Genomic DNA, 25,674 nt, shown 5'->3' on the forward strand with positions numbered 1-25,674 from the left:
TGTTTTGATAAGAGTGAACCCAGCCGAGGGATGTCCACAGTGAATGATTGTATAAAAGTCCATAGTGAACCCAATGGAGGGAAGGCAACGGAGGGAAGGATCTGAGCCCGGTGGAGGGAGATCCAAGGGGCGAAGACCAATCGCCTAATGTGCAAGAGCATCGAAGGAACCTTTGATTGTTTGTTGTTATGGTCCAGTAGGCCTTCTAAGGCAAGAGACTTTGTAGAAAAGAGACTTGGCCCCTGAAGGTCCTTGTATCATTGAATGGAACTGTCATCCTCGTGCTGGCGAGGCCCAGGAGTGTGCCGCACTCAGGAGTACCGCCTTGCTCCATGCTTAAAACATGGGGAAGGGAGACCCCAGCCATACCATCCTGACTTATCATTTGGTGAACATTTCTTTCTTTTCTGGAGAACATTATCCCACACTTTTTAGGAATTTAGCGGTTAAGATTAGCAATAGTTTTTTTAGTATAGGCCCTTTTTCTTTGACAAGATGCCACTAGGACTGCCTTATTATTATTTGATGGTCGTAGCTTGCTCCCATCTTAGATTTAGGTTTAGAATAGGTGTTTTTATCACCCATTTATACAGTTTAATAAACACCCTTCAACTGTGATCACTTGTGTCTGTCTTTACTGTTGCCACCATGAGTTCCTTACATTCCCCACTGAAGGAGCGACAACTGTAACACTTGAATAACAGCATTTCACATTCTTTATGAATTCACCTGGCACAGCTTCTTCCCTGCCTTCCATTCAACCACAGTCCTTAATCATCAACCATACATATCTGGCTGTCAAAAAGAATATGTCGGTAATTACTTTATTCTTCATAAATAACTCAACAGTTACTGTGATGAATCTGATGATGCCATCACATCATCTGGCGGTAATCTCTCCCCAAGTGGCCAGGGGATGGAAGCGCTACCTGATCCTGACCCTGGGGGTAGCTATATGAGGGTGGACTACATGGAGGGAGGTGACCCTCAGAGGGGTGACACAAAATAATCAGATGAGACATGGTATCCCCTTTACCTCTTAGGGGTACCCCTTACCTTCCTATGCCTAAATGGCTTATTGTAATAGCTCCTTTCAACCATCCATGACACCTACTGATAATACCTTCCAATGTTCTGTGCATAAATTACCAAAAACTGCCTCTCATTTTCATGCATGTGAAAATGTTGTGACGAGAAAGCTGAATGCAGCAATGAGGATCAGTAGAGGTGAGAGGCACAAGACGCGCTCTAGTGGTTGCAAGTGTATTACAGGTGCCAGGACATTTAAGAACCCTAACCAGCTGGCAGGAGATAGATGCTGACTGGGACCGCCCCGTCTTCTCAGCATCGACTGAGGGACTACTGTGCTGCTAAGAAGATTGTGGAGCCAGTCTGCTGAGGGAGAAGGCCCTAGGAAGAAGACTGAAGAAGGGTGTCTGCCGCCTAGAGGCCGTGAGAGGAAGAGAGAAGACTTACTGGCAATCACGGGAACTTAAAAGCGGCATCCAAGCCGCCCAAACTCGGAGATGCAAACAGCAAGCAAGCAGGAGCTGCAGGGACACGGAAGCCACCAAGCGAAGTCAGTGAAACCAGAAAGTGGGAACGGGATGACGAAGAGCTGCTTTTCCTTTACTTCAGGAGAACCGAAGAACACCACAGAAAGATGGTGTGTCCTCAGGAGGGAAACTGGGACACTGGGGCACTCCAGCAACCTTATCATGGAGAAATAGGAGAAAATGGAGTGCATGAAGGGGAATGTGAAATGCAATATTTCCAAAGGGGGAATAATAGAATGAATGACATACACAATGCAATATTTCCAAAGGGGGAATAACAGAATGAATGACATACACAAGTTTACAACTGTGTCAAGTGAAACACAAAAAAGCCCTGGCAGGAGAGTATACCAGGCAAAGTCAAGTTTGCAAGTGTATGAAATAAAACACATGAAAAAGTCCTGGCAGGAGAATAAACCAGGCAAAGTCAAGTTTGCTAGTGTGCAAAGTGAGGCACACAAGAAAGTCCTAGCAGGAGAGTATACCAGGCAAAGTCAAGTTGGCAAGTATGTAAAATGAATCACATGACGTCCTGCCAGAGGAGAAAACACCAGGCAAAGCCAAGACTTTGGGCCTCATTACACGGATGGCGGAGAACCATGGCGCTATTAGCGCCATGGTTCATGCCGGTAAAATACCGGAACCGCCTTGGCGGAAAGGGGAATTACCGCCCCATTCCAAGGTTGGCGGGGCGGTAATTCCCCCTTCCACCATTGCCCTTCCCCATTCCCATTTTTGCCCCGTAGGGCTCAATGTGAATGGGGAAGGCGCTAATTACGGTACTGCAAATTGCGGTAGCGAAATTAGCTCCCTGGGTCCCTTTGCGGATTAGTTTTTAACGCCTGTAAAAAGCAGGCGTTAAATCCCCCAACCCGCAAAGGGACCTCGTAGTAAGGCGGTAAGGATTTACCGGTACCGGTATTTTACCGGTACCGGTAAATCCTTACCGCCATCTGTGTAATGAGGCCCTTTGAGTAAAGAGTTACAGTAAATTGTAGAAGAAACCTAGCAGGGGAGTATACCAGGTGTCTTACAAAGTTCATACTAACAGCCAAGTTGTTTTAAATACAAGTAATGTGTGTGTTGTTTATCAGAGAATTGCAAAGAAGAATCATACCCCTAGGAGTTTAAAGTGTCTTGAAGGGAATACAAGAGGAAGAAGCATTTATCCATTGGGAACTTTTGTGTTGGAGTTATGCCTTTCCTTTTGAACTTGAGCATTTGTGCACTTTCAAGGCCAAAAATATTACACTTTTCACCTTAGTGTTATTTGTAGAATGTGAGGGCCAGAATAGTATTTCGGACAGTTTTTGCATTGAATTTCTTCACATTTGACAGAACCTTAGTTTTTGTTTGAGGTAGGGAAATACCTCCTAGAGTGGGAACAGCGAGGCATTTTCCAGCCATTTTTTATTTTGAATAACAGTCTATAGCCACAAACATGAGCTCTCTGTGTCCGCGTCTCATTCCTGGCTTTTCACATTACGCATATATTTATCTATCTTTCCTATAATTTGGTGATGTAAATGCCATGGATGAACTATAAACTAACTTAATTAAAGAAGATGCCAAATAAATACAACAACCCCTACCAATATACTAGTAAAGTACCATCAGTAATTAATAGCTGATTTTTTTCTTCTTGTGTTATCTGATATATGTTTTTTTATCCACAAAATTATATTCGGACGATCAAGCAAATTCCATATTCAGTTCGTAAGAAGTATATAACCTGACCTGACACCACCCTTAACCCACTCTTAAACCTAAAGGTAATTTATGGGACCGAGTACAGTAGAAGTAAACGTGTTTGAGGGTAATTCCTCCAGTAAACTTGTCTTGATGGGTGGCAGGGTGGTCTTTCTCAAAATGCAGAGATAATAAGATGTACCCTGGACTGACTCCTATCAACTCTTCAATATTCACCATCACTGTGAAATGAGCTCCTAGCACCCACATGTATAAAAGGTGCCTCATTTTAAGCAGACGCATAGCACCCTGAAAAAAACAGATCTCTTTTGTGCATAAAGTTACATGCACATTTCACCAAATAATTGGTCAATTGATCGCTGTTGAATGATAGTAAGGACTGACATTCAACTAGATTTGCTTTAGTGTACGAGTTGTTTCATTGAAAAACATACCGTTGCTTAATTGTTGGCTCTCATTTGGATGTGGGATGTGATGACATCATTGTGTATCTCATTGTTGATACTTGTTGTGATCTCATATATGTTCTCATGGGCTGAGCAATCGGGGTGATACCAAGTTAAGATTGTCATTGCTTCCCACATCTACCTATTTCATAGGTTTTGTTGGTTGCTTAATCTTCACTTTCTCTTCACTAATGTTTTTTCACTGGATTTAAAGAGTTTTGGTATTCTGTATCTTCGCCCTGGCCGTTGGCTGTGGTCACTGCCCACTCTCCAACAATTAGTATACAAGACCATGTTCCATTGGTCACAGCCTACAGCCGTGTCCCCTCACCCCCTCACAGTTAATAAACTGATTCCATGGGGCATGACCTTTGGCCCTGGTGACTCTCTGCATTGCAACAATTAACCAGACCCGCTAACAATGGACTTCAGCCAGAACTACTTTCGAATTCTACAATTAGGCTGCAAGACCATACTGTGGCCATGTCCCATGTGCTTCTCACTAGTAAATATCCAGAGCCCACCTGCCATTGCCTTCAGTCACTGGTCCCATTGCTACAATCAGGCTAAAAGATAATCGTCCATTGGCCATGCTGCTCCCTTTTGTCCCCTTCTTCCATTCCTGCAAAGGATTTCCCTAGAAATTTCCTTGTATTGGCTGGAGAATCATTCCCACACTAGTATAGCCTTTTCACATTTCTGGAAAATTCATCCACATTCATCCAGCGTGTCAAAGGTTATTACCAATAGGACTTTCGGAAAAGTCAATGCAAAGTAGTTCTAGATATCTATAATATATGTGTACATGTATGTGTATGTTTATATATGTATGTGTGTGTGTTGGCTGAGTTTGATAAGGGGGTGATGATGCCCATTGTGCGTCACAGATTTGTTTGTAGTGCTGTAAAAGCGGAAATATGTGTGGAATAGTTAACCTGTGTTGTTAATATAGCAATAAGCACCCGTTCTGAAGGCTTTACCGGGTAGTAACGCCCCTAGGGCCCACGTAATAGGCTTGAGCAGTTATTGTGTTGGCCCTTTCAACACAACACCCATAAAAAGAAGAGGTCTACAAAACAGACACAAGATTTGCATCTCTTGACACTATGGAAAGATAAAACCCCTATTTGCTAGAAGTAAGAACTGTTCTTGCTTACACTGTTCAACAGGATCTCTTAGTGCTGCTACAAATGAGTGATCAGAACTTCTGTGACTCTGTAGTGCGTTTCCCTTTGAGTAACAATTTAGAAGCCACTGTGGAGGAAGTGGGATGTTGCACGCTTATGCCTGCAGATCAATGAGGCTCGGTTCCAGTAGTCTGCCAGCACCCATTTACTGACAAGTGTATGTTCAATTCCAAAACTACACTAAGACACCTAGAAGGGTTTCAGACGAAACCACAAAGGTCAGAACATGACGACAATAGTTTCATGAGTAAGCCAGCGGGTATACACGCCACTTCCTGCATCTGCTTTCCGCCTCTACAGACATATACATAACTCAGAGAGCTTTTGGAGTATATGTGTGTGTGTGTCTCCATAAGTCTGTAAACGTCTTCCTTTTTTTAAACTTAATATTTGGTATTTATAAATGAAAAAGTGTCCGTTTATGTTATGCAATTATAGACATGTATGCACAGATGTTGAAAACTATGCCGCAGAGTGGTTGGTCTGATCATGGTGCAATGAGCTGGCAGAGTTAGGTTGAGTGAAATTGATTGAAATTGAACTTATCTAGCACGGCCTTTCAATGCCATCTAAGCGCTAACCAACAGCATCAGACAAAGCAATCGGATGCGCATTCCCTGTGGAATTTCAAGAGGTGATTGATTGCCTGGATATCTTCCATGAGCTCATTGCAACTGAGAGGCCACAAATCTAAAAGATCTGCCCATACCTCTTCTGCGCTTGGAGTAAGGGTGAATAATTAGAAAGGCATTAGCTGATCGTAAAGAAGGGCTGGGGCAGTACCATTTGAATTTGGTTGTATGATAGAAAGGTGCCGCCCATGTGAGCCTTGAAGACCAAGGTCAAAGTTTTAAACTCTGGCAGGGGCCGAGAGTCAATGCAGTTTCCTAAAGGCAGGGGAAATGTGAGCATGGTGAGGAGCACTCCAACCACAATACACAAAGAAACTCCGGACCGCACATTACGCATGGGGGTGTCAGAAATCCGACATGTGCCCGGAAGAGCTATAACATATAAGAAGAGTTAGGACCAACAGTCAGTCTCTTTTCCAGTTTTGAGGGAGAAAACATCTTACAACATATATATAACAGGGGTAGGGGGGCTTCAATACAGTAACATCACCCCTAGTGATAACAATTTTGACCGATTTTATGAAATAATCACATATACACTGTTATTAGTTCATAACACATAAAGCCAACTTTAAACACATCACGCCACAGACAGTTGGCTGATTCTAACAGTTACGGGGTTCTAACCATAAATCCAACGGAATCTTTGAAGAGAGATATATACAGGTGAAAATTACCAAGGCTGTTGATAGAAACTGGATTAGTAAACAAGAGGCAGCCTTTCCATGTAAGGAAGATCCAGCTATTCCTACATTTTACTGCCTACCGAAAATACACAAGACACTCATCAACCCCCCAGCTGGCCAATAGTGTCAGGCATTAACTCCGTTTTAGAGCCACTGTCACAATTTGGTGATCATTATTTGAAGGGATTTGTACTGACTAAGAGACACCACAAGTGCCTTGAAAACTTCAAATTCGAGTCCAACAAAGACCTGCTGATTGGGTTAGATGTGGTTTCACTTGACACCAACATCCCTTTTCTTATGTGGTGTGCGGAACTCACAAATAACACAAAAAAATGTGGGTTTGCAGGTAAAATCTATCATCAAATAGAGGGGACTGCAATGGTTGCCACTATGGCGCCGAGTCTTGCTAAACTGTATGTTGAAAGTTTTGAAAAAGCTGTTATCTATGCAGACACTAATCAGTATAGAGACCACATTAAAGAGTGGACCAGATAACATTGATGATATGGTGTGGGAAGGCCCTGAGGATTTAGCCAAAACTTGTTTTATTGGCTGAACACTCAAAATCAACACCTAAAGTTCACTATGGTCTATAATAAAAAAGAAATGTATGTCCTGGACATTACAATCTAACATGAGGAGGGTAGATTAGAAATGTATGTCCTGGACATTACAATCTAACACGAGGAGGGTAGATTACTTGTGAAACCATATCTTAAACCTACTGATAAAAATTCCATTTTGAAGTGCGCCAGCCATCACATTAAACATCTCCGTGATAACTTGCCATTTGGACAATTTTTGAATTTGAAACCGAACAGTAGTACAAAGGAAACCTTTGAGCAGTAGGCAAGTATCCTCTCAAAATATTTGAGAGAGAGAGGCTACCCAAAGCAGTGGTAAAAAGAGCAGCTGAACGGGCATATGATATGATATGATGTGGTATTTATATAACAATCACTGTGAGGCTCTGTTCGAGAAGACCAGTAAAAAACCACTAGAGAATAATTTGGTGTATGTCTCAACTTACACTAATTTAAGTTTCAAAATACGCAACGCAAGGTACAAACATTGGCAGACTTTTGAAAACAATTGGTACTACGATTGAGAGACCACTTTTTGCATATCGAAAAAGTGTCTTGATTGGTAATATTGTCATTAAAAGTAGGTGATCTAACACTCAAGAAAAGACAAGTTTCCTTAAAAATACCTGGGGATTGAGCCCTGTCAAAAGGCATCAACCATGCAGGAAATGTGGGGTTTGTAAACTTACAAAAAAATCTAAAACACTTCTGGCTACAAAATGGTTTTACCAATTGTAATTCCAAACATGTAATCTATATGATCACATGTTCATGTGGGCTTCACTATATAGGTAACACCAACGGAAAAGTAAAGACACGGATCATGGAACATCGCAGTTTCCTTAAATACCTCATTGAGCAAGCACCTATGGTAAAAATTTCATCATGCGAAAACATGGTCATCTGGACTGTGCTGCAAAGGTTTTTTGGCTTGAATACAAAGGAAAAAGAGAAGAGATTATTGAGGAGAGTAAGGGAACTCATTTTTCTTAAACAAAGTGGTAACGGAGTCCTCAATGAGGAGGTGGCATGGCAGAAAATTTGAAAAATTGGTTTTGCCAATGGTAAACTACTGGTATATGAATTGGGAGCTCCACATTGCCCCTCTGCCGCCACTTTTTAAGAAATATAAAGCCATGCATATGAGTATGATAAGGAGCCATGGATTGGAGCCTATATGACATCAGTGGAGGCAGATGCATGATATATTGCTTGCCCTAAGGATATAGGGGACCGTTGGAGCACATGTTGTTAAAAATAGGAACTAGGACAGTGGATTTTCTATCAAGTACCACTGTGGTAATACAACCAGTGAGTGCACCAATTATATAGGGTGCTATAGAATTAGACTACACATTTTGTTCCATAGGGAGAATGGTTAATAGCAGACTACCATTAGATAGAAGGTACTTTAGGTTCAATTACAGCCCCACAGATCTTTAGATATGGAGCAGAGAGGTATTCAGAGGGAACTCTGGCCATTGGGGGAGTCTGATTGGATTCTAAGTAGTATTAGGGAGTTGAACTCTTTTTCAATTTGGTCCCCTTAAAAGAGGCTCTGCTGTAGAGGGAAGCCTGGTAAGTTAATACTATAGCAAAAGAATAATGGAACCCGTTCGAAGATGGCCACCATATTTTTCTAGGGAGGACCCATAGAGGGAGCACTTAGAGGCTTTGGTTTCGATTATTTCGGTTGTCCTACTACACGAACGAGACGTGGACGATAGCAGATTTGAGCAGATGTCTGCTCCTTAGCGAGGTAAGCAGAGCCATTTATGTGGTTACCACGTCAATATGAAGGCGATAAGAGAAGAGCATTTTTTCTAAATTCTGCTTGCATTCTGTTTTTTATAGGAAATTGGAACTTTGGAAAATTCAGCTACTCTGCACCTGAGGCCGGTTAAAAGATAGAAAGGCAGACCTATCAGAATGGCAGCATGGGTAGCGGCACACCATTAAGGTAATGGGGAACACCTGTATAAACAGCCTGTGATGGATAGGTTATGGAGTGAAAATGTAAGGTATATCTGGACCATTTGAGATCATTTGGTTCGTTGTATTGCAGAACAATTGGCGATTGGAGGGGGTTGACTACTCTGATCAAGAGCGACTAAATGAGGGTGAGGCCTGTGTGCATTTTTATAACATTTTTATAACATTTATAATGTTTCTAAAATAAACACATCCATCTGAGTGTTAGTTTTTAGTAAATGGGCACTTTTGGTGTTCATGTTTGCTGTTGCACTATACCTATTCCACAAGGCAATTGTCCCAAATCCTTACCCCAACCTGTGACCCAATATCCACAAGAGGGGAGGAAGAAGAGAATTAACATTAAAAAGGAAAACCACCCATGCTAAGTAGTGGGTGAGTATGGATCTTGGGGAAACTGTGTTTATGGTGATTATATAACTTTAGTCTTGGTGATTGACGCATATTATGCGTGTTTTACCATAGGTGGAAGACTTCCGGAGTATATATATGGTGATTTATACACACTCAACTGGAACACAGCACCAAAGACTCCCCACCAGGTATTTTAAACCCTGGCAGGGGATGTCATGGACGACAGGGTATTCCCTGTTGGATGTGTTGTAGTAATAGCATTTAGAGCTAATTCTATGGCAAGACAGGAGGCTCATATTATGCATTACAATCTTTACCCTGAAACCACAGCAGCAAAGAAAAAACCTTTACAAACAAAAAAAGTTTCAATACAAAACTAAATAGAGTTCAATGTCAATGTTAGGGGAATCTCCCCAATCCATCATGGAGGACAGGTCATGCCCTGCAGGAGACCAATGAGCAGGGACCCTCCTCTATACAAGTCCTTTACTCCAAAACCAACTCCTCTTTCTTTGCTGCTGACACCACAGCTAAGTCACTCCTTTCAGTTGTTTTTTGCATGTTAGTCAGTAGTAGGAGGTTAAATACTGTATACATTGTAAATATATCTTAAATTACCTTTATTATAAAGGAAGTTTTTTGCTTGATACATTGTATCTCGGAAGCCACGTGCGGCTGTTGGTTTTATTAATGTGTCTTTTGTTAGAATGTTAGCAGTGATATTTATTACGTCTGTAACTCATGTTTCAATGGGCATTGGGAATTGAAGAATGGCGAAAATGGTTGCTCGCGCTTGTAAACTTCTGTGTATTAAGCGCATTTAAATATATGTGAAAATCATTTGGACCCGTACGTGCCGGTCGAGCGGAAGCCTTGGCTTCTCTCCCGCCGCAGGCGAGCATAATTTGGGCCTCTTTCATTACGCCTGGGAATTCCAGGTGCGATGGATTTATGGGCATGTCGCCCTTTAGGCTCCCGTTCCGCGTCGGTTGGAAAGAAGCTGTTGCTTCAGGCCCGGCGCGCACAGGTCTCTTGATTGAATTTGTGACCCTTGTGGTTTTACAGTCGCCTGGGGATTCCAGGTGCTGCAGGCTGTTGGGCTTGGCCTGCCCTCTATAGCCCTATGTTTCATAACCATGCTTGTTGCTTTTGAAGTGTAACAAAGCCTCTGCTTCAGTTCAGAGGCAGGATAGCTCAATGATAGAGCTACATGTCTTCCGTGCAGGAAGACCCGGGTTCGATTCCCACCAAATACAGTGCCTATTTATTTATTTTTATATGTTTTTTAGAATATATATTTTTAAGACTCACTATTTTAAATAATTATATTTTACAATGTATGTATTTTGATTGAGTGTCACCATTTGGCTCGAAGTTTAGAGCATGGATTACCTAATGGGGATATTGTTGGTTCAAAACCTCTTCTAGAACGACTATAGCACAGGGGCAGTCCGCTGGTCTTGGAAGCAAGCCCACGCAGAACAAAGGTTCGAACCCCGGATACTCCTTAGGAGCGAACATTTTAATATTAAAATGTAGTTCTGTCTAAATGTTTGGTACTTTTGTAACCCTGGTGACACAATAACATTTGCTTTCCTTTAGTGCCAGAAAAAATGTATACTGATAGACTGTGTGTTTGTTAGGTCAAAATTATGACCCACCAGCGCAAGAGCCCGATACGCTGCCAGTCTGCAGCTTTGTTGAAGTGCTGCATATGGCATAGGTCATTACCTTCCCTGTAAGTGTGCCATAACCTGCTCGGTGGCAGGATCTGCCTGTATTCTGGTGCGAGGTTGCCCCCCTCGTGTTCTGCTGGTTCCACACCCTGCTCGGTTGAGCAGTTTGAGGTGCACTTGCTCAGTGTATTCCTTGCTTAAAGCTGGCAGCTTTGTGTTTTTGCTGCATATGGCATAGGTCATTACCTTCCCTGTAAGTGTGCCATAACCTGCTCGGTGGCAGGCTCTGCCTGTTTTCTAGTGCGAGGATGCCCCCCCCCTCGTGTTCTGCTGGTTCCACATCCTGCTCGGGTGAGCAGTTTGAGGTGCACTTGCTCAGTGTATTCCTCGCTTAAAGTTGGCAGCTTTGTTTAGTTGCTGCATATGGCATAGGTCATTACCTTCCCTGTAAGTGTGCCATTACCTGCTCGGTGCAGGCTCTGCCTGTGTTCTAGTGCGAGGTTGCTCTCCTCGTGTTCTGCTGGTTCCACACCCTGCTCGGGTGAGCATATGAGATGCACTTGCTCAGTGTATTCCTCTCCTAAACAACGTTTTAAGCTATGTGTAAGGCACATTAATGTTTTTCCTCTTGGCAGTAACCCGGATGGCTCAGTAAGCATCAGCTTCTATAAGGGGCTGGGGGTTTGGCCCCCTTTGGGGCATAACCCCACTTCCTTGGGCATTTTATATTGTTTTATATTATTTTATTTATTTATTCATTAAGTACTTTAAAGAAAAGAGTGTGTGGAGGTGATTGTAAACAGACCCATGTGGGGGTTGTACCTTCCTCTCTAGCCATCACTCAGGTGTTAACCTTCGTCTTTTAGTTACATTTGTCACCCTTTACATTATTTAGTTTCAGGACAACTCAGTCCGTTCCTTAGGCATTTCTTTCCCCAATAACAATTGCTCCACTCAGTACCCGTGTTGATTCAGTTGCAGAATTTTCTCTCGACATGAGGAGGATAAAAATGACACTTTGGGCATCATTACGACCCTGGCGGTACGGAGTGAACGGCGCCGTAAAAGGTGCCGGCGCCGTTCACTCCATACCGCCGCATTACGAGTTCCCCTCGCGGGACACGGTAAGCACGCCTGGGAAAACCAGGCGTGCTTACCGGGTCCCGCGAGGGGAAGAGGGAGCAAAGAACGGGCCATCTCGTAATGGCCCGTTGTTTGCTCCCTCTCCCATTTCTATTCAGCCCTATGGGGGCTGAAATGGGAATGGGGAAGGACCGTGTCCGGGTCCTTGGAGGGAGGAATTACTGAGCCTTCGGAACTCGGAATGGCCCGGTAAGTCCTCATTCCGAGGACCCAGACCCCGATGGATTTCGGCGGCAGCCATAACGGCCAATAGCGGCATGGTTACCGCCGAACTCGTAATGAGGGCATTTATGTCCCTATTGAGAGCTGCAGTGCTTGATTCTCTCTTTAGAGGGTGGTGTGTTTCCCTTACTATTTGTCCCATTATGACATTCATTATACAGTTTGGACTATTGGTGGGGACAAGGGCAGCTCAAGGGTAACTGCTCAGTTTTGTTGCAAGGCAAGTTGAGCAACCATGTTCTGATTTGGATAGAGTGTTTGGAAACACTGGCTGGTATCAGAGGGACGGGTTACCAAATAATATCTTTCTGGCGCCAGCCCCATGGTTTTCCTCCCAAGGCTTGGCCTGTTTTCTGCTAATCGCCTAGCGGTGTGTTACAATTTCTCGTCTGCTCAGGGAGTACAAGCAGGTTTCTGTACTCTCAAGAGAGTTGTTTATTTTCTTTCATCATATATTTTGCCTACAGTGCAGCGAATAGAATGCTTGCTTTCAGATCTGTGCAGAGCCTACGGATGCAGGTTCCTAATTTTGTAAGGGTCTAAGTCAGTCTTTCATCCTGTTGAGATTGATAAGTGAACACCTCACACCACACACAGTTGGTAGTAATGATGAGCAACACTCGTATACCTGAGGGTTTGTAGCACTATATAAGTGCTATTTTGCTATGGGCAATGTGCTTAATTTTTTCCTTCCCCTGATCCCCAGAGAGGCCAGTCAGCCTTACATGCATACAGAGGTTCAGGCTTCAGTGTTTGAAGGGACTGTGGTCCCAGTATTCTTTCACAACCTGTCGATTACGGGGCACGATAATTATCCCAAAGTGCTTTCCCCCTTCATTCCCCTTCCCTCCACCCTTGCAAGTGGGATTGCATCATAATGTTACACCTCTTGGAGTAGCACCGGATGGTTTCCGTTTTTACTTTAACAGGAGTTCTGGCTCATGACCAGTGCAAACTCGCACTAGGCAGTTCCCTCCCGTCAATTTACTTCCCTTTGCACCAATTTCCTGGTATTTCTCTAAGTTAAGCGGAGCCCCCCCTTCCACAGTCATGGGGGTTGGTTAGAAGTGCAAGACTGTATTTATTTTAAGGGTGTAAAGCGGGGCTTTAGTGTGGTCCTCAAGGTAGCCTTCTTCTGGGTTGCAAGGTTTTCCTTAGATAAGTGGAGGAGGTGGTATCTCCTCCTTTGAGAAGGCACAATATCCCTCGGTGGGATAGAGGGGTCTGGGTGTGATACTCATCCTCCATCGATGTTATTACGGCCCTCTATATCAGGGCGTTCCAACGTCTCTACATTAACCATCTCAGAAGGAGTCTGTCAGTGCGATTGCCAGAGGGCTGGGTTATTTATTTAGTTAATCACTTGGTTCTCCTAGTTACCTGCATGGCAGGTAGACCTTTTGGGTTTTCACGGGAGATTGTTCTGCAATAAGGTGCCTGCACAGGGTGCTGGGGGTTTCAAGATTCTTCAGATTCGCTAAGATAGAGGTTAGTACTCTTTTGATGAGAAACTTCATTTTAACTGTTTAGTGATCAGTTTCTTTGCCGTTTAGAGTCTTTACTAAGACTATGGAATTGAGTCGGTCCTCCTTCGATTAGTTTATGATCCTCTAGGGGATTTATCAACCATCGGGGAGGGGATAAGGTCCAAGCACGTGGCTCATCTACAAAGGGGTTCAGGTATCACTATAATGGTAAGCGATTGGATTTATGATACGTTTTTTTCTCCTTGCCAAGTTCGGTATCTTACGGGTCAGGTTTTGTAAATATCTTCCTATTGTCATGGTAGCAGAGTCCTTCTTCAAGAGCTCAGGAGGTCTGAGGGTCTCCGTCTTGGCGGTTTGGCAGGTTTACCTCTTCCTGGTGTTTCAAGGATTTTTCGGGAGTATCTCTTTGTCATCAGGGTTCCCTGGTTGGGTTTTCTTTTCTTAGTCCGGGTGTTATTTAACGCTACCTGCTGGGTTCCAGGTGAGGCCCTCTCTTCCATTCTGCTTCTTCAGAAGACATACCTTTCTTAGTATACACATATGGCTGGGGACAAATGTGTGTTAAGGACAGGGCTTGCAGTAGACTTTGTTGGGTACACAAGGCCCCAGGTCTATTGCAAGTCTATTGCTTTTCAGCTCTGCTCAAACTAGGTCGTCCTATAACACGTTAATAAAATGTCCTTTTACTCCCATTTTACCTTTTTTGAAGATTTGCCTTTCCCACTCGGTTTCCCCAGTGTAGTTATGTGACATGTCCTGTTTCTAATACGATGTCTTCCTTTAACGCATGAGATGGAACCTACAAGGCTTTCATCCCCTAAGGGGTATCTTTTCTTTATCTCCAGGAGAGCTAAGTTTTTAACTGCTTTCGTTTACTATATAGGTTCCCAAAAGATTGTATGAATTTAGTGTTTTAAATGTTTGATTGGACAACAGATGAGTTTATTACTCCGGTGATTTTTTCCTAACCTATTAGTATAGGAAGACTTTGTTCAGTGTTTCCCCCTCCCTCTCTTTTTTGTAACCAGTTGGTTTTGGTGGCCTGTGAGGAGCGCTCGAATTGGCACATCTTCCCAGTTGGTTTTCTTGCAGTTATTCAGGCAGCCTAGCCTTGGGCAATATTCTTGCGTTCAGTTGATTGATCAAATGAAAACATTTAAAACACTTTCTTCTTCGGCACACCCGCTTCCTCCTTTCCTGTTACTCTCTGGCCGGCCTCTCTTGGCCCTCTTCCTGCTTCCACTTGCAAGGCTACAAACCTCAAGGTCATCTTCGACACCACACTCTCCTTCTCTCCTCACATCTCGGATGTCTCTTAGAAGTCACACTACCAGCTGCACCTCCTCAGAGGTATTCTTCCTTTCCTCTCCTTCCCCCAGAAGCTCACTGTCTCCAGAGCTCTGGTGTTCTCTAGGCTGGATTATTGCAACAGCCTCTTTCTAAATTTGCATGCGTCTACTCTCCGCCCTCTGCAACTCATCCAGAACAGGACTGAGAGACTTGTCCTTGGCCTCAAGCCCAGGGATCGTATCTCTCCAGGACTGAAATCTCTGCACTGTCTGCCAGTGGCTGCGAGGATTAAGTTCAAAACCTTCTGCATTGTCCACAAGACCTTCTGGGGCCTCAATTTCTTCAACTCTCTCTTCCTAAATATCTTCTTTCTCGAGCTCTTCGATCATCTGCCTCCAACTCCCTCATGGTCAGTTGCTTCTCCAAGCAACGAGTTGGTGGTAGATCCCTTTCTTCAGCTGGGGCCTCCCTCTGGAACTGCCTCCCTGCCTCCCTGAAACTTGAGGAGAACCATCTCCGGTTCCGGAAGCACCTCAAAACTTTCCTCTTTGCTTCTGCTTTCTCTCCTCCTCTCCCCTGCTGAATTCCTGGCTGAAACTGTACTGGTAACCTGGCCACCCTCTGATCTTGTGCCCATGTCCCCTCCCCTGCCAGTTACACACCTGCACTGCCTGCCTGGCAACCCCTGCGCTTGAGGACTGTTTCTGTATCCCTACAGTCCCCCGCCATCACTTGATACCTGATGTCTGCACTTATCCTTGAACTTGCCACCAAATGGCCTTACTTCTCTTATTGTTTAATTTATTCTATTACCCCTTGTACTGCACTGTCCCCACCCCCACTCCGCACATCCCCTCCTGCCCCTTCCTCTGCACTTGCACAATCTGAATGACACTTGGCCTAGTAGGATCGCTGTCTCCGTCGTCCCTCTGTTCCCCCTCCCTTGCCTCGTTGCGCCTTGAAACACTTGTGTATAGGCGTGTTATAAATGCCATATAATATCATATCATATAAGTATGTACCCTATCGGAGAACGCTGATCAGTAACTGCAAATTGAGAGAGTTGTGATACGTTTTGGAGAAAGTCACCAGAGCACTTTAATATCTTTTAGGTGTTTTTATATTTGTTATACGTTATGTTTTTAAAGTTGGTTTTATGTGTAATGAACTAATAACGGTGTATATGTGATTATTTAATAAAATCTGCCAACATTTTCATATCACTAAAGGGGTGATGTTATTGTGTTTTAATGAAACCCCCTTTATATATATTTAGTAAGATGTTTTCACCCTCAGCACTGCAAAATAAACTGACTGTTGGTCCGACCTCTTATTAAATGGAGGAGTACTCGTAACCATGTGTGTGCCAGTATTCAAAATGATCTGAAGATGTCTAAAAACATACAGGCGAGAAACAGGACATAGAGTAGCCCAGCTTGCATCAGATGATCGTGATGTTGCATAGTCACCTTCAGATAAAAAAGGTCTAATCAGTGGTCTATGTGAACGGGAGCAGTTGGGAGCGGTGCTCCTCTACTTTTTTCTTTAGGTTTTACTGTTCCCATACTTTTATTTTAAAAAGAACCAGTTCCGGAAGGCTTTACTTTTACAATAAAAGTGTAGTAAGAAGTGAAAACTTGCATTTCGGTACACTGCACTGAACACTCCATTAAACAGCAGTTGTGTTTGTTTGGGGGGTTGCATTGTATGTGGAAGGGGGTGTTCCACTACTTCCTTTCGTACACTTCGACCATTGGGTCTAATCTGTCTAAGTGACATAGGACAACTAGAACTCAGGGATATGGCATTAGTCTGGTCCATGAAAGTAAGAGAGGGATCAAAAAGGATTTTACACGGCTTAGTAATTGGATCCTAATATTATCGATTGAAATATTTTGATAAAGGCTTGACACCTGGCTATAAACCTTTGTGCTGGAAATCAGAAACAGTAAAATATTTTACTGATTAAGAGACCGCCAGTGCATTGAGCTGGTAGAAAGAGAACCTGAGTATGGTGGGGCCATACAACTGCACGATGGGGACCAAGGGACGGAAGATGGATTATATTTTTTGGGCAGACTTTAATGCGGTTTGTGCAACTCTCGGAGTGCAGGCAGAAAATGTGAATAACAGTGGGCTGTGCCGGTTAGGCTCTGCACCCATTATTCATCCATGTCACATGTCATGAGGCAGAGAGGCTGAGTGGTAGCTGTCACCTTGGATAGAGCTACACTACCTCTCCAGGCACTAGAAATATAGGGAAACCCATTATGTACAAGATGCTGAGCATTGCTCCAAGTGTCACATCCCTTTGACTGTGATCTGGGTAGGGAGGCCATCTGGTATGGGGAGCTGAGGGATGCTCCAGGGTCTTCCCTGAGCTCCCTCGATTGCACCCTCCAAACTCCCCAGTCCTGGAGTCTTTCACAGTGGGACTAGGGAACTGCTGAACACCTGCGAACTGAGGTCCACAAAGGGGATTGTGGCACAGGGGTTCCCAGCCCCTCGTTCCTTTGTTGGAAATCAGGTCTATGACAATCCTCCTTCATCCCTTACCCATGTAGTGGTGTAACGTGAGCAGTGGAAGAAAACACTCTCCAGAACTGCTTTCCAATGACAGAGCTTTTCTGTCAGCCTTCTTTAACAATGTCAGCATTTAAAGCATGGGTGTCAAACGTTTGTTACTAATGGAGCAGAGGCAGTGCCCCACGCACACCTATAGGATTCTTTTCTTTCAAAGCAAACATAACGTCACGCAAATATATCATCATGTCGAATAGATCATGACGTGCTATGATAAATATCACCTTCAAAATGGCCGCAGCGATCCAACATGCAGAACGCTGCAGCATTTTTGAAATAATCAACATATCATATATTTCAAGGCATAAAATAAGCATTGTCGCATAGCAATTTGATATACAATTCTGTCAGTTTGCTAATCAAATAGACACTTGCATAGCAATGGTAGCTATTTAAGTTACTCTCTCTTTAATGAAAGCACAGCTCGTCCTGGATTGCTCTCATGCCCTCTGTGCTCTCTTCTCCCTCTTTTCTCTGTTCACTTCAAGTCCTAACGGAGAGAAAGTGCAGCAGTAATCATCTCCTCCACTCTTAACTCCAAAGGCATGCGTGGGAGTGCTAGGCAAGACTTTCATTTTCTTTTACAAATAACTGCAAACCAGAAATAATCGGGATGCTACTTTTATTAAGCTTTCTATAACCTGTCTGGCAAAGACCCGTATGTGTCAAATTTATATTTTTTTAAAAGACAGTCATGCAATTCCATTCCTAAAATGTAGGTTGTTACATAATGCATGATTAGAGTATTGATACTGTAAAACACGGCATCATCTCCATGCTTTACAGTAATGTTTAGGTTAGTGTATCTACATTTAATTGTGTCAGCTATATTTCATTTTGTTGGGGAAGATGCATCATATTGACAAGTGACCATGTAAATTATTGTTAAGGACCGGAGGGCGGTGTCTGTACTCCTGCTCTCTATATGGCAGAGGAGAGGCACAGAGGACCCCAGCCAAGATTCTCTATCATTGGTAACGTATTCGAGCAATCAAGGCCTAGCTTCTCAGGAGGTGATGCAGCCTGGTTATTAAGTACAGTGTAGTCCCCATGCACCCACAAAGGAATGTCCACACACTGTATTAGTTAAAACACAGTCTTTATATAAATAAGGTTCAAGGTTATATACACAATCATGATAATACATTTTGTGCTCCGACAATTCTAAAATAGTAAATATATACAGTTCTAGGTGGTACCACGATTACTCTGATTCCATTAAAATGCATCAACTGTACTCAGTTCAAATAGCATATGAATCAACACAGCAAAACGATATCAACCATAGGCGTAGGAGGAAGACAAGTTGGTTAGACAATTGGCAGAATACTGCGCCCCTACCATCAGGCAGAGTTCTGTATGAGGATCCCCCCACCTGGGCAACCTGTAAATGAAGATGTACTACAAGCCCAGTCCAGATATTGTCTATGAGAGCATTATCTTCTTCTATACTTCTGCAACCCAAATTACCTTGTGTTGTAGAGTTCTTTGTCTGGGAATCGACAGGCCTTTCTTGAGTGCGCTCCCTTTCAAGCAGGAGCCACGGGTTGTCGAACTTCCGAGATGAAGAAAAGGTGAACGTTGTCATTGAGGCATCAGCTTCGGTCCTTGCGGTGCTCGTTGATGAGTGATCGAAAACAACCTGCAACAGGGGAGGCGTGCGTTGCACCTCGACGATGATGGTTTGTTGCTGCAAAGAGTTAGTGAAGAACTTTGGCCCAGCAAGTGCGTTGAGTCGTCAGCATCGGCGAACGCGATGTGACCATGGCTAGCTTCAGTAGCTTCGTCAGCGTCTCTGAGGTCTTCGGGTGATGGGAAACGCGGTTTACAGTGATAATTTCGACAACAAAAATGTCGAAAGCCAAATATCGAAAAAAAAAATGTCGACTTTTTTTTTCAATGCATTTTTTTTTTAAATGGGGGGGTTCCCCCCAACCCCCCTTTTTTAATTTTTTTTTTAATTTTTCCCTTTTTTTTTAACTCCCGAACCCCTAAAATAAATATATAATTAAAAAAAACGAAAGTCGACATTTTTTTTTCGACATTTTTTTGTCGACATTTTTGTCTGTCGACATTTTTTTTTCGAAACTATGACCACCCACCGGGAAACGCACCGGCGGATTCTCAGTCGTCGGCTGACTTGACTTCCTCCGGCAGGACGAAAACGGTTGATGAGGAAGAAGAGAATCCTTGGATCAAATGTTCTTCGGCAACGGGAGCATGGCGGCTCCGGTCGGTGACGGCGGTTGTCGACGATGGACTGCTGTCCAGTGCTTCTCTTCTTCTCCTCGGCGGTCCCCTTCTCCGGTTGACAGCCTTTCGTATGTCTATTTACTAGGGAGCTTTGGCAAAGATCAGCTAGTGCACGATGGTCCCTTGTAGCTCGGGGAGAAGTCTCCTTACCAGGTCCTTTCTTGGATCAGTTCCTTGAAGGCACAAAAGCTTTCAGATTAGCAAAGGGCAGCAGCAGTTCTTCTTCTTCCAGTGGGCTTCAAAGGTAAGCATCAGTTTCAACTTCAGCTTCTAAACGATTTCTAGCAGTGAGAGGCCCCCAGATATACTGTTGATCTCCCATTCACTCTGCTGGGTCACACTCAGGCAACCAATCACTCAAAAGGGCATTCAGGCAGTCAGTCAGCCAATAAGGCGCACAGCACATTCAGGCCATTCTTCTCCATCCAGACACTCACAACACAGCATGTGGATTTGGACAAGCACTCTTCATTCAGCACTACACACTGCATTAATACTAGTTTCGGGGAGGGCTGTCTCAGTCATTGTGTCAAACACCAGATACTAGACACCCATAACACAGAATGAGTATTCGTCACACACTCCATTCACCCAGATCCCACCCCATGGGCGTACCCACAACATACGGTCGTTGGGAATACTCTAGCCAGTCTGGTTGGCACTTCCCCACACTACCATATATGCAACCTCCACCCAACAGTCAGTCAGGGGGAAGGGACATAGTCAGGGTTTCCTGGGACTTTGGGAAAAGTAAGGTAACTGGCAATAGAAAGCAAGAGCTCACAGGGGCAATCTTGTTTCCTATCAGGAATCCACTGATTCCAATGACTGGGCCAGGGCCTCCCAAAATGGAGGATGCTCAGGGCACCTGTCAATTCAGTACGGAACTGCCACCAGCCCGTCCTCTGCTCTGTGGGCCACACACAGGTGCCCAAAAGTTTACACTAGGCGTATAGGGTCGTACTGCCACCCATGGGTGCCATAAGGGTATCAAAAGGGTCTGTTTACCAAACCAAAAACAGGAACAGCTGCACCGCCAGGAGTCCTACATGAACTCCTGCACGGAAAACAAGTCAAAACATACATGATAAGGCAATAAAGGACAAGGATTCAGAGGCCCTATCCCTTTGATAAATTTCCAGCATCACAATTTTCACATGATCAAATGCTTTTGATGGCAAACCCAGTTCTGTACTCTGCAGGTTGCATACATCTTACAACTGGTGCTCAACCCATGAGTGAACCCATACTCCTTGATGATCTATATCATCACCCAGTTGCTTTATACCAGGTACCCTGAAATTCAGATGACCACAAACTATAATATTCCATCTAGTTTTCCCAGTTCTCTGCCTGTACGCAATCCACTCTGCTTAGTCTATTTCTTTCCTCTTACATAATCCATACACAAAGCGAACTAGATTCTTACGCAAAGTAGTGATCAATAGTTTCATCCAATCTGTACATATATAGATCTGTTGAAATATCAAACACTGTAGTTAGCCTCTAGAGCTCGCTTTGCTTTCTGATTAAAATTGCATTATATATTACCACCTGCAGGAGACAGCTGGCCGATACTGTTTTCAGAGACTTTTTATAATATCTATTTATTTTTGTCCATTCATGCAGCTAACCTTTTACATTTTACAGACACTTAGATGTGGCTCGCAAAGTCTTTTCACCCACTCGCATAGTTGAGTACATTTTATGAAGGGCGAGTAGCATTTGGAAGAGATGTTTGAAGCTATTATGTAAAATTTACTTTGTTTTCAGTAAATGTCAAACAAAACTTTCACTGTGCATGGCTGGCCTCTAGGTGGCAGCAGTGTGCCAAACAAAGCGGGTTTGTAGTGACACGCAGCATTGTACACAAATCGCATTTTAAATGTGTTGTCCTCCATTGCTATGGGTTAAATGCATTTTTCTTAGGTTGAATAGTGAAACTAAGTTACCCGACCTGCAGGTATAGCTAAAATTTAAAGATCTGACTCCTCTAAATTATGTTTTATTTCAGCAGTATGCAAAACTGCTGTATTGTTGCTCATTTCATGTCTTGGATACAAATAACTGGGGACATTAACAATATTAGTAGAAAATTGCTAATCAAATGGATCTGTTTGCTAATCAAACCATTTTTAATTAGCAAACTCTGCTAATCAATTTCTGAAAACTAATTTATGCCTTGTATTTACAGGTAAGAACTTGGGTCGTGGATATTGATCTCTGGCCAATACACCTGTATCAATTTCACCTAACAGTATAGGTCTCCTTCATCCTGGATCGAACCTCACAGGTCCAACTTGGGTCCTTTCTCTCCACCACCTCTCTCTCCACTTGTGGTGTTCCTCCGGGCTCTAACCTCTCACCTGGATTTTCAACGTCTACTTGGCACCTCTGGCCCACCTCATCCCTACCTTCTCTTCTGACTTTCATTGTTATGCGGATGGCACCCAGCTCTCCTTAAGGCTCCCCTCAGCCTCCTCGGCTTTCTCGCTCATTCCCATCTGTCTATATGTGATACAGGAATGGTGCACCTCCAATGATCTCTGTCTTAATGGCAGTAAAATTTCACATTGGAGTTGGAAGCGTTGTGCTTCTGCCGCCGCGTTGCTGTTTGTCCACAGGGAGGACGTCCTTTACAGCAACACCGGATTGCCTGGACCACAGAAACAGAAAAAGGTTCTAACCCACTGTCCCCGCCCACTTGGCGCGCACGCTACCAAATAAAATCACCTGCATCAGCGCAGCTGCGCGCGCACCCAGCAAGCAAGTACATCAAGTACTGTTTACTGTCCCGAAGGACTTCGTGGGGTCTGCGCTGCTGTTGCCTGAAAATTTCACATTGGAGTTGGGAGCGTTGTGCTTCTGCCGCCTCGTTGCTGTTTGTCCACAGGGAGGACTTCCTGTACAGCAACACCGGATTGCCTCGACCACAGAAACAGAAAAAGGTGACTGTCTGTGCACGTTGCTAACACGAGTTGTGTTGTTGTGTTGGGCACGTTGCCAACACCGGGTTGTGAGGGGGTGAGACAAGCACATTAACCGAGAGTGCGTAATACTTCCTTTTCTTTTGCTGTTCAAAGGTTCTAACCCGCTGTCCCCGCCCACTTGGCGTGCACGCTACCAATTAAAATCACCTGCATCAGCGCACCCGCAACCAGCAAGCAAGTACATCAAGTACTGTTTACTGTTCATGGTGCGCGGCGCGAGGTGCGGGGTCTGTTAAAACAAGTGTGTCATCGAAGATATATATCCACTAAATCCTATATGTAACATACCCATCACAGATAGCTCGTTGCTGGGTGCGGTAGGCGATGGATATAGTCTGCCTACTGATGATACTTCACTGGTAGCACCAGTAGTTCTTGCTGAACTACACAGCAGAACCCGTCTATCAAATGGTCCCTCGACCCCCGCAGCGAGCTCACGTGGATTGAGAGAAAAAGTACACTTTCATGCAGCAATTGGGCCAATCTCAATCAACTAAAAGAAACAAGGAAAAACAAGATGGGTTGGGGAGAAAAAGACACAAAACAAAATGCAAGCTCGCCTGCCCATGACTTGGTGAGAAATCCATCTGATATAATGTATCCGCACTCACCTGTTCTAGGGTCTGACCCACTTCTATCTAAACGACTCTCTGATACAATCCGCCAACCAAATTCATCCCTACCACTCTTCCCAATTGAAGATACGCTGGTTGATCTTAATCAACAAGAGCTACAAAATTTCCCTGTATTGGCAAAGATTCTAAATTTGCTGGACAAAGGGCATGAATACACCCATGGAGCAATTGGTGCCCTTAGTACAGCAACCTCTGATATTGCCTCTAGATTGAGTAGAATAGAAGGCTTTATGATGGCACAGGAAAAATGCCATACATTCTGGGCCGAACAACTTCTTAGAGGCACTCCAAAAAACGACATCAAATTGTTGGAGCCGATAGGAGTGGCAAACAACTGCATTGAGCCTGTGTTAAAATCACAATCTACCCAAACTAACTTTGGGGATATTCCCAATACTTTGGAAATAAATATAGATTCTTGCTCACTTGATAATAAAATAAACCGGCTGTCGCCTTATGCAGAAATTGCAAAACTTCAACACAATAGAATTTTGGTATTGGAAATAATTGTTCTAGATGCGAATCTAGTCCCTGTTGAGGTTCTCTGTGGAGAACAGCCTGTACACTGGGATAACATTGCTCCTCTAACCCACATCGGTCTTGATAGTCCTTCGACTCTTACGGATCTGATTGACTTAAATGAAGGAGCTAATCTGAAAGCACATGATCCTACTAAAACCGCATCTGCAGAGCCGAATGAAAACCAAACACCATTTTTGATTTCCCGCAAAGCAAAAAAACTTCATGCCAGAGCGAAAAAGAGACAAGCCCACACAGCAGCACAAAATGGTATAACACAGGCGGGGCTCACTTCAACAGACCAACAGAAAAAAATGAGAACAAAAAACAAAAACTTTTTTTGATGTTAGGAGAAACATTTAAAAAAAAAATGTAACCAAAACAAAGGATGAAACGATCATTGACTTAACCCAACTAAATATGGAAAGCCAGGTACTTTTGGAGGTCAATGAATGTAATGCTAAGGGGAAGTCTGCATCTGCATTAGTAAAGGGGTCCAATAAAACACTAGAAAAGAGGTGTAGTGAAGACATCTCGGAAGATGTTAAAGATGCTGGCAATATATCTACACCCCTTCTTATACAAACACGTTTTTTTGAAAAGATGGATAAGAAATAACTTCTCTAACTCAACCATCTCATGGTACTCTGATCAACACTGAAGACACTGATATAACCACAAATGCATTGAATGTTAATGATACTAGTCACACACAAAATGAGAAAAAAGAAATGGACTCAGCTATGGCATCTGGGCCTGGTAATAAACAGGCAATTACGATACGACTAGATGCCCACGACAAAGAGAAACCCATTAAAGATATTCCGACACATGATGGACATGGTCTAAATAGTACGAACAGTCATAAAGAAGTGTCATCTGAGATGAAATTGGTGATGGGCTGGACGGTAGACCCGTCAAAGGTCGACAAACCAAACCTAAATCGGGCCTCTCTGATGAAAGTGTTTCATCAAATTCCAAACCTGCGTAACCTGGTATCAAATGATATTGATTGGATTAGGCTCCCATATGTCCCCAATTGTAGGATGCTGTGTAAATATCAAAACATAATAATTGCTTCTCTAATATGGCAACATGTCAAAAAGAGGAAGATAGAGGCAACTATAAAGAAAGCAGCAGAGACATTTACAAATTACGAACTGCTCAAAAGGTTTTCCTGGCTGGTCGCTTCTCGGCTGGCACCACTCCGGACATTACACTTGTGCTGAAGAACACTGCGACCTACAAGGAAGGAAAACACAGGTTAGAAAAGGCAAGACTTTGCAGCGCTGCGCATAGCGCTTACCGCATCATAGCGCTCTAAATGCACCATCATTTACTAGCGGGGCTCAACCAAGCCAGTTCGCCACGCTGAAGCTCCGCATACCTAAGGGAGAAAAAAAGAGACATTTTAAACAAAGAAAGGCATGCAGGATAGCAACAAAACTAAAGAACAGCAATAAGACCTACCTGAACAATATCAAACGGGCCGACGTCAGTGAAGTAACTGGACCGGATTCGCCCATGAAACACAACGCGCCCCTGCAAAGAAGGCAGGACGGAGAGCATGCCTAATTCTACCACAAGGCAGAACCTTCCCCGCAGACCACATCAGGGCAAAGCTGAGAAGCATCCCAGCGAGTAACCCGGCTGGGTGGCGTCCCTGTGGATACCAGGTGTGCGTAACAGAATGCGAAGCCTACCATAACAAATCCACCTGGGCGCC

At 43.7% G+C, this 25,674-nt stretch overlaps 1 protein-coding gene across 1 annotated transcript in view; it reads right to left on the reverse strand.

Moving 5' to 3' along the window:
* Positions 1-25,674, reverse strand: part of IL23R (interleukin 23 receptor) — a 777,663-nt gene that overhangs the window by 143,793 nt on the left and 608,196 nt on the right. The window lies entirely within an intron of this gene.

This window comes from Ambystoma mexicanum, chromosome 1q, assembly GCF_040938575.1.
Source record: "Ambystoma mexicanum isolate Mex_15411 chromosome 1q, UKY_AmexF1_1, whole genome shotgun sequence".
Taxonomy (NCBI): Eukaryota; Metazoa; Chordata; class Amphibia; order Caudata; family Ambystomatidae; genus Ambystoma; species Ambystoma mexicanum.